Raw genomic sequence first — 14304 nt, 5'->3', positions numbered from 1 at the left:
GGATGGAAATTTAAGACTCCCCCTGAACCATTACCTACACAGCCCGCTACCCTCTGGCACAAGAGCTTGCCTTCTCCAGGGACTCCTGAACAAGGAATTTCCCAAAGCTTCACTCCTTCTTCTGGACTTCTGGGTTGGAAATGACTGACCTTTTCAGGTAATCGTACTACTTTCTTTCTTCACCGAAACAAATTATTTCTTAACTCATAAAGGGATCACACAGTCTAAACCATCTTGTTTGCACCTTTAAAACTTATTCTGTCATTTTAATCAATGATGTCAAACTCAAATAGAAATGGCGATCACTATAAGGATCTCTGTGAACTGTATATTGACTTAATCTAAATGTAATATCAATCATGCTAATTAGATTTTTATTTATTGTGTTAAATAATATAATATACAAATATAATTACAATTACATTTTAATCTAGTTCAGAATCCACTCTGGAGTGTTGCCTTGGGTAGGCCTAATGGTGTGGTGTTTTAAAGCTCTAGATTAACAGGGGTAAGGGTGTGGACTATCACCCTTACATTAGGAAGTTCTACTTTAGTTTACTTTAGGTTTTGGGTTTTTTTACATTTATCCTAAATATCCGTTTTCAGTTTCTATTCTCTTCTTCTCTCTGCAGCAATAATCCAGGAAACTATGGTCCTTGGATCAAATCTGGTCCTATATATTCTTGTATATCCAGCAAGCTACAATTGATTTTTGTATTTTTAAATAAAATTTTATTGTATTTAAAATGTAAAAATATTCCCCTGAACAGAATTATAAATAAAACCAGGCAGGGCATCTCGCCCTGTGGCTATAACTTTCCACTCCTGGTCTAGAACCCAAGGGAGCAAACCTAATCTCTCTTTAAGCATTTGAATTCAGTTATCACCCTATTCCTAAATCTCCTCTTCTCTAGTTTCATCAAGCTAAAGAACTCTAGTTCCTTTATATAAAGGCAAGGATGTTCACCATCCTATTTGTCCTCCTGTGGACACTCTCCAGGTTATCAATGTTTCTTCTTGATATGTGACACTCAGAAATGACTATGATATTCTAGGTCAGGGCTGAATATATTGGGCTTCTCACTTTCTTTTTCCTGGGATGCTTGTGCCTCTTCTTTTTTTTCTGGAAGTGGGGAAAGGCAAGGCCACTGGAGTTAAGTGACTTGCCCAAGCACACACAAGTAGTAAGTGTCAAATGTCTGAGGTCACATTTGAACTCAGATCCTCCTGACTCCAGGGCCTCTGGTCTATTCACCGTGCCACCTAGCTTCCACTTCTGCCCCTTCTTTAGGCAGCCTAAAATTACTTTAATTTTCTTGCCTCCAAGAGAACATCTTTGAGTCATGGAGTTTTCAGTCCACGAAAACCCCCATGTCTTTGTTGAGGTACACTGCTATCCAGCCATACCTTGATCATCTTGAACTGCTGAAACTGATTGTTTAAAATCTGAGTATGACTTCCCATTTATCCCTATGAAATTTTGCCTTATTCAATTAGGCTGAATGATCTAGCCTGGCAATATGGTTTTGCATTATGATTCTGACATACCCTCTATTGGTATTACCCCTCCCATCTGTGTTTTTTTTTATTTTATTTTTTCACTGAAGCAATGCTGTGGATTTTTAGTACATCATAAGATTATTAAGAACAGAAATTAGTCTTAAGTACAAAAGAGTAAGTGCAAGCATAATTCATCATTCTGTCAGTCTCAAAAAAACCTGTTCTGATGAGCTAACAAATTTTGATGAGGACAAAAGCCACTGGTTAAATAGGTAAACTACTTAGTTGAAAAATGGAATTGTCAACAGAAATTATCTCCATTTTATGATGACCACTGGACATAGAAAATAACCCAGACACACATTTCAATGCCATCTGTTTTAGCTTCTGACTTTCTATAGAATGTCTGTGTAACTTATTTTGCATAACTCAGTGTAGCACTTAATAAATATGCATGATGATAACACTGCCGCCGATGATAAGTGATCAGACAGGCTGAAAAGAGTGTCCTAAAGTGGATGAATATGCTGATGATGTGTGCATAAAATATTGCAAATAGCTTAGACATTCCATTACTAGTTCAAGAATCTCACAAGCCATCGAATACTAAGGCTAGGGGCTCTTCTTGCCCCCAGGGATTTTGAGATCATATACACATATAAATATACATGTTCACTTCAATTTATACATTGTTTGGAGACAGTGGATAGAGTGCTGCAGCCTGGAGTCAGGAGCTTTCTGAGCTCAAATCCAGCCTCAGGCACTAGCTGTTTGACCCTGGGCAAGTCACTTAGTCCTGTTTGCCTCAATATCCTCATCTGTAAAATGAACCGGAGAAAGAAATGCGAAACCACTCCAATATCTTTGCCAAGAAAACCCCAAATGAGGTCAGGCAGAGTCAGACACAACTGAAATAACTAAACAAATAAATTGTTTTCAAGTAAGTAACCATATAAAATAAAAGAAGCTACCAAATACACCATTTACCAATTCTGTTGAAGTTTACTGTTAGAAGTCTGATGCATGTGAAATTTACGCTTGATTCTTAATTTGATCCTTCTGTGAAAGAGAGAAAAAGATCTATTTACTTTCCATCTTATTTTCATTTTTTAAAATTTTATGTTTCATTCTCAGCTATCTATCTATATTTCTCAATGTCTGTCTCAAACTCTGTCTCTGTTTTTCTCTGTCTCTCTGTCTCCCATCCTTTCTCATTACCATGCACTCACTCACATAGCTTCATATACTTCTCCTCCTCCTTCTCTTTGATCTTTTATGAACTATACTTTTCTTATCCCCTCTTGTGAATCTTTTCTTTCCTAAGATAACAAGTTGGACACTGGGAAGCTCTTCCCAGTTTCATTCCTCCCCCTGTAGTTACTTAGCTCTTTAGGAATGTGCTTAATTCTTCTTGAGTCTATCTTTACCACAGCCTCAAGCGTCCCCTACCCCAGTCCTGCAGATAAGAAGATACTACTTGAACTAAGAACACCAGCAATGGCCTCTGGGTGCACCATATTCTAATAGTTTTCATCAGGGCTCATTTCTTCACTTAGATTCCTTCCCAAGTATGAAAAAGCACCACTCTTTAGAGACCTTTAGGCTTCCAAGGGATGAAGGCACCTACAAGGTGTACATTCAGCCCAGTCTTCAAAGGTATTTGCTTTGCCTGACATACAATTTACTTCTGTTCATTAACCATGATTCACTCTCCCAACCTAGAACTAATTGATTAATTAATTAGACAAATATGTGTAGAAACCCTGGGGAATAAACGATGGAGGGGGCCCTTCTCCCTGCAATTCAGAGCAAGCATAGACATCATTTGACTACTTCCTTCTGCCAGAATTAACTGGTAACGTGGAATTAGTAAAGAGGCAATCCATTCCCCTACAGGTTTTCGAGGTGGAAGAACAGCTCTCTTAGCTTTTAAGGGTTGGTGAGGGGATGCTCTTCCCCCTACTTCCTCCCAGTCTTATGAACAGATGACCCCCTAGGAACGTCTGTGTTTGTTATTTAACTTCTTTATTTTGGTGCAGGGCCTTGTGGGATTTCAAATGACAGTTGGTGTTTTCCTTCCTTAAGGTATCAGCTAATTGGGAATTATCAGGGGCAACAGTGTCCTTGGTAAGAGATGGAGGTAGATTGACTAAGAAAAGTAGAATTAATGACAGAGAGAAGAGAAAAATCTCCTCCCATTCCCAACAAAGAGAAAACGACAAAAAGAAAAGAACCCACTCGGCAGGATTCAGCAGAAATCAAATGCAGAATATCTAAGGATCAGTCCTATTCCTAATGGACCCACAAGGCCTATACATTGCCTTTCAACTGCTTGTAATCATCCTATAAGTCTTTACTGCTGAGCATTCCCTTTGTGGGTGGGAATGGATTTGCCTGTTCCATCCCTGATTCCAGTGTGTGCTCTGGATATCCTTTTTATTTCCCCTTCCCAATACCTTCCCTCAGCCATTTGGTTTGAGATGCTTATTAGCTGCATTGTGACACTTAATTTACGCTTGTCTCAGTTTTTTCAACTGTAAAATGGGGACTAATAAAACCCACCTCCCAAGGGTGTTGTGAGGATTGAATAAGATATTTAGAAAGCACTTTGCCTAATGACTGGCACATAGTAGGTGCTATATAAATGTTGATTCTCTGTCCTGCCTTCCCTTTATCTTCTACCCCTTGAACTAGAGGATATCTTAGATTAGAGCAAAAACCGGAATTATTGGGGAGAGAAATGAAACAATGGTGACCCTAGTTGTCTAATTAAGGAGAAGGACGACTTCAGAGCAACGAACCCAACACAAATCAAGAGACAGCCTGGCAGAGATTGCTAGCTCCTGTGGCCTTTTACGGTGCCTGACTAGCTGCAGTATTAGATGTGGGGGTCTTTTTCATTTTGAGGAATTTTAATCAACCCTGAGTGCTAGGAACTTAATGCTTTCCTCCCTGTTCTGTGCTCCATTCTAAACAAGGAAATGAATAATGCACGGAGACAGTCTCCTGAAAATATTTCTTAAACAAATAATCTCAATTCCACACAATTTCTTGGACATACTTACATGGAGGAAATATTAAGTACTTTGAGACCATGAAGTCTAATTAGGAACACTTATATAAATCAGCATAATTTCTCAATACTTTGCTCTGATGCTTGTTAAGATTAGCAGGGCAACTGTATTCAATTATCAACATTAAGATCTATAACTAAAGAGCACACTGAGTTATCGTCTTAAAATGGAAGAGTATTTTTATTTGAATATGGCCTAGAGATTTTATTACTGTGTATGTAATTCAATTTGATTGGGGTGTGGGGGGGAGCGTACAGTCATCAATTTAGATAAAAATAGTTTCTGGTGGGTAAAAAGCTTTTTGAGACCCCTGCTGGTTCCAAAGGAGAACTGCATCTGGGTATACCTTTTTTTTCCTTTACAACCAATTTAAAAATTCATGTTTAATTAATCTTAGAATTTTAGATCCGAAAGATCTTACAGAGCACCTAATCCAATTCCTTAATTTTAAAAGGAGGAAAACTGATTTATGCAGCATCACATAGCTAGTTCTTGGCAAATCCGGAACTGCCACTTGTCTCTTTTCAAAAAATATTTGTTATATGCCTGGTCTAGCAACAATTCTATAACATTTGTTTACCAAAAACAAAAGGCAAATTCGAGCTATCTTTCACTTTACCAAAAAACAAAAAACAAAACCCAAGCACACACACGGATATGCATACATATACATACATGTACATATACGATGTTGGATAGAGTTCTTAGCTTGTAGTCAGAAAGGCCAGCTTTTTGACCCTTATTATCTGCATGACATTGGGCAAGTCACTTTTAACCTGTTTGTGCTATAGGTGCCTTCCTCTGTACTGGTGAATGGTATTCCCACACTAGGAGTTCCCTACGCCGAGACTATCATAGACATTTCTATTAAAAAAGTTAAACTGGAAAAATAACTTATGGCATAAATCAAGGTAGTATTTGTATTTTCAATGATTATTGAAGTTAATAAAAAGAAAAGGGAATTTTAAATATTGGCTTTATTTGCATTCAAAGTATTTTAAATTAAGGAAAAATAAAACCAAACAAAATTATTTATGTAAGAGGAAGAAAGTAGAACACCAATGAATTAAATTACTGTGGATAAGTTCCTTCACCTTCCTGGGGTCTGATTTCCTAATCTGTAAATAAAGCGTTTGGGTTAGATGAAGTTGAGGAATTATTTACTTTTAGGAAATATATGTATAGCTATAAATGCATAGATATACATATATTTACTCAAAATAAATAACATACATCACACATATGTGTGTGTATATGCATATATACACACACACACAAATCCATACATATATCTGTGTGTTTATTAGTGGTATGACTTAGCTATATAAACTCAATATTTTGTTGTATAAGCTGTTATGATTTGTCAGACAAAGAACATTTTCATTCTAGTCAGTTTATTAGTTACGGTAAAGAAAACTGAAATGATTTATTAGCCTCCACTCACTCCTTCCCATCTTTTAAATGACTCCAAATTGGTCAGCACTTAGAGTCGTGCTTAATAGGTGTCTCATGCCCAGGGGACTGGACAAAACTCCAAGTTGAATGCTGCTAGGGAGAAGGAAATGGAATGTGGGGGAGGGGGAGTGAGAAACACCTTAAAGGGACTGTGTCCAAATGGCCATCTAAAAATTAATTTTATGAATATCTTCAGTTTTTCTATTAACTTTCACTACTGAATATATTTCTCTTCCCTGTTCTCTAGAGTCATCTCTAAAGGAAGGATTAGCAGATTTGGGGTTTGGGGAGATATAGGTTTCTACTCTCATAGGTAGAATAGGTGAAAATATAGAGAAATACGAGAGAATTGCCTCTGTTTGGTAGCTAAATCTTTCCTTTCCTAAAAGTGCAAATCTGAAGGCTACCATAGAGTAAAACCAGAAAAAGAAAGGTGGTAAAGAAAGAAAAATAATTCTGGGAAAATCACACAAACATATTAACAAGTTTTGTCAATGGGAAATGCATTGGATTAGGAGTCAAAATGCATGAGATCTGGTCTTGGTTCTTCTGTATTCATCTGCTGAAAGTGACTAACCATCCTAAAATGTTCGGTTCCTCATCTGGTAACTGAGGGAGAGATGAGAATTAGACTATAATGATTATATCTAAGACCCATTCCAGCTCTAGTATTCTGTTTCTGGTTCTCTTAAGGTTTAAATTCAATTTCAAAAATATCATTTCTGCTTGTTCTTTTTATAATTTATGTACATAAAATGTAGCTTCTCCTTAAAATAGACTATGCAGAACATGCAATATGCTTGTATCTAGTCCATTTCTTCTTTCATTTTTTAGGTACTAGTTTCATGCTCTGCTCATGTATCCATCCTCAGAGAATCAGTCAAACCACCTCTATCAGTCAAACGAGATTTTAACTCTACTCATTTTCACCTTACTAATTCATAGCTTTGTACATAAGTATTTTTTCTAGAGAGGAGGCATTTATTAATTATCTTTGTGAAAGGTATAGTGCTAGATGTGAGGAAGATGAAGATGAGGAAGAGAAGTGAGAAAGACAAAACATATGCAAAAAATTAACTTTGTATATCTTTTGAAAGATAAATTAAAAAGTCTCTCTTTTTGAGCATAAACTAGGAAATGCTGAGTTCAAATCTGGCCTAAGATACTTTGTAGCTCTGAGTACTAGTATATATTAAGTGGATAAATGGGGTATCAGGAAAATCCTCCCTGAAGAAGTGATATCTGAACTTTGCTGTGAAGGATGTTAGGGATAACTGAGGCTGACAGAGTTGAGGGAGGAGGAATTTCTAGACATGAGGATCACTTATTCAACAACACAGAGAATGAATGTAAAATGTGATATACAGGAAAGAGCTAGCAAGTTGGTTTGACTAGAATAGTGAACTATGAAGGTGAGTAATACGGAAAGAGACTGGAAAGGTAGTTGTCGCCATGTTGTAAAGGGCTATAAACATTATTAGACTATGTTTTGAGATAAAAGAGTATGCCTTCTTCCTCCTTTATCTCTACATGCATCAATTCATCAAACATTTATTAAGGTCCTACGATGTGCAGAGTACTATACTAGAAATTAGAGGAGATACAAAGATTAAATAAGGCATATTGCCTTAAGTATGGAGCTTATAATCAAATAGAAAAATAGCCTACATGTTCAAAAGCCACTTTCCTGATAGTTTCTCTATTGTTTTTAAATCACTTTCTTCCAATTAATTCTGTGGTAGGAATAATGCATTTCTTTAACACTTAAGAATTTATAGAGTTCTTTCCTCAAAACAACTCTTTGGGAAAGGCAATGGAATTACTATTATCCTCAGGTACTGAGAAGTTAGGTAAGTAGTATGGCAAGACACCTAAATAGTGCTGATGGATTGTTTACCTAATCAATTCCTATCATGTCTGAAATTCATTTCCATCCTTGACTGTTGAAAACCTACTCATGGGTTGAACCAATGGTGTGTGCTTGACAAAGCATTCTCTGATCCCTTCTCTACCTAGCAAACCCACTCCCAGCCAGAACTAATCACTACCTCTCTTGGTCTTTCATAGCCCTCTGAACCTCTCATATTCACTATTATTTTATTTGTGTTATGGACTTTCATACATATGTTAGCCCCTTCACTGACTCTTATTAGTATTACCAATGGTTTGAGAAAGGGTGGTGATCTCCAAAATTCCGTTCTAGGTCTGCTTCTTTCTCTCTCCATTCTCTCCCTTGACAATCCCTTTTCTATACCTTCATCTGCCACCTCTACAAAGACGAGTCCAAAGACAATACACTTAACTCTGATCTATCTTCTAAACTCCTGATTCTAAATCTCCAACTCCAAACTATACTAGAATTCCACCAGAATCTCAGGTTCAACATGTCTGTAATGTGAATCAATTATCTTTTATGCTAAACCTTCTCTTTCTCTAGGTTGAAAAATTTGGTATTATCTGACTCTTTTCTGTACCTCATGTCTCATATCCATGATTTTACCTATTTATTCAACCACTGGAAATTCATTTTGAACTCTCCTCTCTGTATCTTCACCACCATGCTGCAAAACAACTAAATACTAGCACTTAACAACCAGCTTAGGTTTTTACAAAAGTATCTTGACAACTTTTCCTATGTTCAGTCTCTCTTTCACCAATATACCTCTTCTACTATTCTCAGAGCCATTTCCCTAAACTGGTCAGATCATACTTTACCTCAGATCTCTCTGTCTATAACCCCTATTATATGTAAGCTCCTTGAGGGCAAGAACTTTCATTTTTTTCTTTGTATTGCTAGCAAACGCAGGCAGTGATTGACACGTAATAAGGGATTGATAAATGCTGATTGTCAAATAAATGCTGAACTCTTTCTTCTGGCATTCAAAGTCTACAATCCTCTTCCAGCCTTATCCAACACACTTTCCATTGTCATCTACGGTAGCTAAGTGGTTAAATGGAGGCAGTACTAGATCTTGATTTAGGAAACTCTGAGTTCAAATCCTACCTCAGATACTTACTAGCTGGATAACATTAAGCAAGTTGCTTAACCTCAATAGTAAGAGTTCACATTTATAAAACTTTGTAGTTTGCAAAGAATTTTAAAAATGTTAGATCATTTTATCCTCAATACAACCTTGTGAGGTAGGTGCTATTTTTATTCCCATTTTATAGATGAGAAAATTGAGACAGGGAGAGGTGCATTGACTTGCTCAGTGTCAAATTGCTAGTATGTGTTGGAGACTGGATTTGAACTTTGATCTTCCTGACTGGAGATCCAGTGCTTCTCCACTGTGCCAAAATAATAGCCCCTATCTCACAAGGTTATTGCAAAGATAAAAATGAAATAATAGAATTTAATCACTTTGTAAAACTTAAAATATCATATAATTGCCAGCTATTATTATAGTCTATACATATCCCGCATCCTTTCTCCTTCTTCACCTCTTGAATTTTTGCCCATCCTTTGAAGCCTATCTTAACAACATCTTCAAGTAAACTTTTTTTCACCTTCTTTTCAGCACTAATTAACTTTCCCACTATACAATATTGCCTTTTGCTTAGAACTCCCTTATGCACTTTTTTTTTAAATAATATCTATGAGTGTATCTTACCTTCCTACAAGACTATAAGTTCTATGAGGGGAAAGGATATTTTTTCTTCCATCACATTACACACTCTTAATAATTTTTTGGTTGAAACAAATTGAATCTACTTGTAATCTGTAAACTCCATGATGGCAGTAACCAAAACTTCTTTACCTTATATCTCCCAGAACCAGGCAAATTGTCTTGCATATTGTAAGTACTTAATGTATGTTTAATGAATTGAATGTCAATTCGTCTTGGTCATTTAATAATTTAATAATAATTTTATTTATTTAATAATTCTTCAGTCCAGAAACAATTTAACGAAAATTGAATAGAATGGTTACATTAAGAACTGAGAATTCTAAATTCAAAGAAGGGAGGCTGGCTTTCTGGCTGTTCTATGAACAAGGCATTCCATCTCCATGGTTTGGTCGTTCCCTCTAGCTGTCTCCATGCCTGAAACACTCTCTCCTCTTCCCCAACTACTGACCTCCTTGACTTCCTTTAAGGCCTGACTAAAATCCTACTTTCTATAAGAAGTCTTCGCCTACCCCTCTTAATTCCAGTGCTCTTGATCTTTTAATTATTTCCTGTTTAGCCTGTATATAACTTACTTTGTATATTTCTTTGCATATTGCCTCCCCTATCTGATTTCAAGCAACTTGAGGGCAGGAGCCCTTTTTTTTTCTCTTTTTGTATTCCTAGCACTTAGCATAGTGACTGGCATTTAGCAGGTGCTTAACAAATGTTTATTGAATGAATGAATATAATGATGACTACTTTCCTAAGACTGTCTTGGCATTCTTTCTGAGAGGCTCCTGCACCTGAGGTGACCGTGGTAGGACATGGGCATTTGTACGAGGAGAGGCCATAAGGAACATTTCGAGTTTTCACAAAATAACACAACAACAACAACAACAAACCAAAACAAAAGCTTTTATAACCAGTTAGTGTAGTTTTTAGTGAGAAATTTATTTAACTAAATTGTTTGAAGAATGTGAAATGCAATACATCAGCAAAGACAGGGAAAAATTAATTCTGTCCCCTCTAAAAGAAATGAAAGTCCATATTTGGCTGGAAACTCTTGATATAGTTACATGAGCAGAGTGAAATAGAAAAATGAGATATAAGTATATACTCCAGTCCAAGAAAACACTTTTACGTGAAATATCCTCACAATCTGAGCATTAGGAGCTTGGGTTCTTCCCACTCCCTACCCCGTACACTATCCAACTAATTGCCTCATTTTCTACTTCCACTTTCAAATATGGACAAAACTACAGTTTGCAGGGACAATTTATAATTCTAGCCTCCCTTTCTCATACTAAACTCTAGCCTAAGTACTAAAAAAACAACCAATCAAACAAGCAAAAACAAAAAAAGAAAAACAATGCTTGATTAGTTGAGCAAACCAGCTGTTACAAAATTAGAGTTCAGATCCTCAAGTCAAAAAAATATTATTTTCCTGAGGAGGAAATATTAACGTTACAAAAATTTGTCATTAACAGAAGCAGAGGCTCATATTAATCTACACACTAGTCTCCATTGTCAAAAGGCAAAAAGGCCCCAGAGGAACCTTTCACTGGGGAATGAAATGACATTAACTTTAATGATAATGATAGGGAGGCTGTGGAAAGTGCTATGCCAATTCCCAATGTAATCCTGCTTGGGGGATGATTTTTTCCCCTTCTTCCCTGTTCTTATTTTGTTGTTATTTTTAATAGGCAGTCTCTCATTTCTCCAGGAATGTAGGGCTGGAGGGAACTCATGATATAAGAGACATCCAATAGCAATCACCTTTCTTGATGAGTTTGCCCTAGGTCTACTCCACAAGGAAAGTGTTGCAAATCCAAAAGTGTAAAGTAAAGCGAGAAAGAATTAAAAGAAGTTGAAACTGACAGTCAACACAGCTATAGGAAGCAGTAAATACTAAACACATAGTGTGCAAAATACTTAGAATCTGGTGATCCATGTTTAATTTTATTCCATCCTTATCTAGTCAGCTGCAAAATTTTCCTGATTTTGCCCATCCAAAATCTCATATATGATTCCTTTTCTCTACCCATACGAGTAAACCTTAGTGCCCTCAACAGTTCTTGCAAAGTTGATTGCAATAACTTTCTTAATGGTCTTCCTGTCTCAAGAATCTTCCTACTCCATGGTACATACTGCTGTCAAACTGATTTTCTTTAAGCACATATTAGATCGTGTGACTCCCACACTTAATCAATACTAATTCCTTATTGCCTTTTAGGATAAAATCTAAATTCCTTTGGCCCCATCCTATCTTTTCTGTTTCATTGAACATTTCTTCCTGTTCTTCACTCTTTAATTCAGCCAGCGTCCTCCTCTCTGTTTCTGGAACATATCATTTCTCTTTGTATTTGCACTGCACATTCTACATGCCTAGAATGCACTTCCTCTTCACCTGCATCTCATAGTGTATTTTTTTCTTCAAGAACCAGTACAAGTACCATTATTTACATAAAACTTTTTTTCTGATCCTGACAACTACTTGTTTCCCTTCCTCCCAAATTACCTTGTATTTCACTACTTCAGTTGTTCATATTTGTTCTCCTTGTATTTATTTGATGCATAATTATATATGTTCTTGTCTCCATTAAAATATAAACTGTATGAATTTCCAGTAGGGATGCTAATAGGGAGTTTTGGTCCTTGTATTTGTAGCCTCAGCCCTTAGCATAAAGCTTTCTATAGATAGGTGCTTAATGAATGTCGACTACTGCTGTTTCTGGGGGGAAAATACATTATTGCTACAATAAAAAAAAATAACATCCCTCTACAGAGCAAAGGGAGAAGTAAAGATCAGAGATTCCCTGGGTACCAGAGAGAAGGTTATTGACTGCCTGTGGGATTGATTTCCCATTTGGTTGTTTTGGGAAGAGCCCAGCTTGCTGCAATAGACCCCTCTTACTCTGTAATCTAGATATATCTATCCATTATTCAGATTGTACTTGGATAGGTAAATATCTACAGAGTACACTGAGTCAGTTTCTTCCTACAAGTCAAATGAGAAATGTTAAACTTCCAATTAAAGAAATGGTAAAAGCTATGATATAGAAAGAACCAAGGTAAAGTCTCATTTCTTATTTCTCCTGTGTTACAGTAGAGGATAAGAACAACAGGGAGATATTTACAGTGAAAATTATGATAGAAACAGAAGCAAGGCCAGGTCCCTATCTTAAATAATTGTTTAAAAAAACAAGCAAAAAAACCCAAAACCAATAGAGTGAACTTGTATAAAAAGTGTGTCCATTTGCATTAGGCCTATCTTGTCTCTTTCTTTACTTCAAAGTCAGCCCCCTTCACTCCATGGAATTAGAAATCTATATAACGCATAGTAAATAGATCCACCTCACTTTTTCCACACATAGCAAAGCTCACTTTGATGCACAATAGTAAATCATCTGGCAAGGCACTCAATGAACAATGGGGAGGAAATGAAATTTTCAGTTTGTAACAATGTACCACAATGAGCCAATTGCAACAATGACCTTCAAGCAAAACTTTGTCTGGGAAACAAGTATTTTACCGTTAAGACTGTTCCATTGTATTTCACAATTAATAACTTCACACAAAGATATCAGTGATAGAATTCAAACAGGGAATCAGCAGCACTGGGGAAGTTTCTTCCCCCACAGTGGAGCAGAGAAAGCAGTTTGACGATCTCTGTTGATTAGACTAATAAGTATAAATTAAACAGGTGGGTCACGTATAGGAGAGGCAGAAGAGCCTGCACCAGCTCATATAATGCCTGCAGTTAGTTCCTTAGATTATGCTAGATAGGGCCTCTTCTGTGCCAGTTCCCAAACAGGCTCTACAAGAGAACCAGCACAGAAGTCTAGGAAAAGGAAGAGAAAATGAGAGAGAGAAAGAGAATTCCAAGGAAGATGACCAGAACAAGCCAGAGGCTATAGGGATCTCTGTGCCAATTTTGCAAGAGTTGTCATTTTCCAAATATTTAATAACTCCCGGGCATCTTCCCCCCCCTTTTTTAAACATTACTGTCATTCTTGCCAACTAAATCCACCTCCACACTGGCATGCTAAACAAAATTCAGTCTCTTCAATTCTAAAGCTCAGGCCTCATCTAGCTGAGGTGAAGGGGATAATCTCAGAGCAAAGAAGCCGACAAATTTTAAGCCTCCAGAAAATCAGAGAGCAAACAAATCATGACAACTCCACACTTCGGTATCTATCTATGAAGGGATCCAGAGACAATCTGTAAATTCCAGAAAATACAAACAAGTGCACCTTAATTTATGCCAGAGATATTTGCTGGGAAAGTTCCATGCAAGCTGTTTTTTCCCCCATAAATCGAGTCATTGTAAATGTGCTTGCCATTTCAAGGATTTCCAGGGTGAATCCTTTTACAATGTGAGTTAACATCCCTGATGCATTTTTTTTGAAAACCCAGATTTTCATATGTAGTCAGCATAAAGTAAGGCACACCCATCTAGTAGACCACAGCACACACAATGAGGCTATTTGTAATCTTTCAATCCCAGATAATGTTACAGTTCTTTAATCCTTCAGAGTAGAGACTCACAAACCAAACACTTGAATGGAGGGAGTATGGATATGAATCTGCAGTATTTTCAGTCTAAGAATCCATTCTTCACATTGGCTCAGCTGATTCATATTCAACCACAAAAAGGCTTCACTTAC

General features: G+C 36.8%; 1 long non-coding RNA gene across 1 annotated transcript in view; it reads right to left on the bottom strand.

Annotated features, from left to right (window-relative positions):
• Nucleotides 1–14304, bottom strand: part of LOC140506600 (uncharacterized) — a 392715-nt gene that overhangs the window by 14908 nt on the left and 363503 nt on the right. The window contains exon 2 of the long non-coding RNA XR_011967994.1: nt 1–14304. This exon is cut by the window's left edge and continues 14908 nt beyond it. This is a non-coding gene — a long non-coding RNA (uncharacterized lncRNA).

Source organism: Notamacropus eugenii, chromosome 5 (assembly GCF_028372415.1).
Source record: "Notamacropus eugenii isolate mMacEug1 chromosome 5, mMacEug1.pri_v2, whole genome shotgun sequence".
Lineage (NCBI taxonomy): Eukaryota > Metazoa > Chordata > Mammalia > Diprotodontia > Macropodidae > Notamacropus > Notamacropus eugenii.
This window is presented reverse-complemented; position numbering and strand designations above follow the sequence as displayed.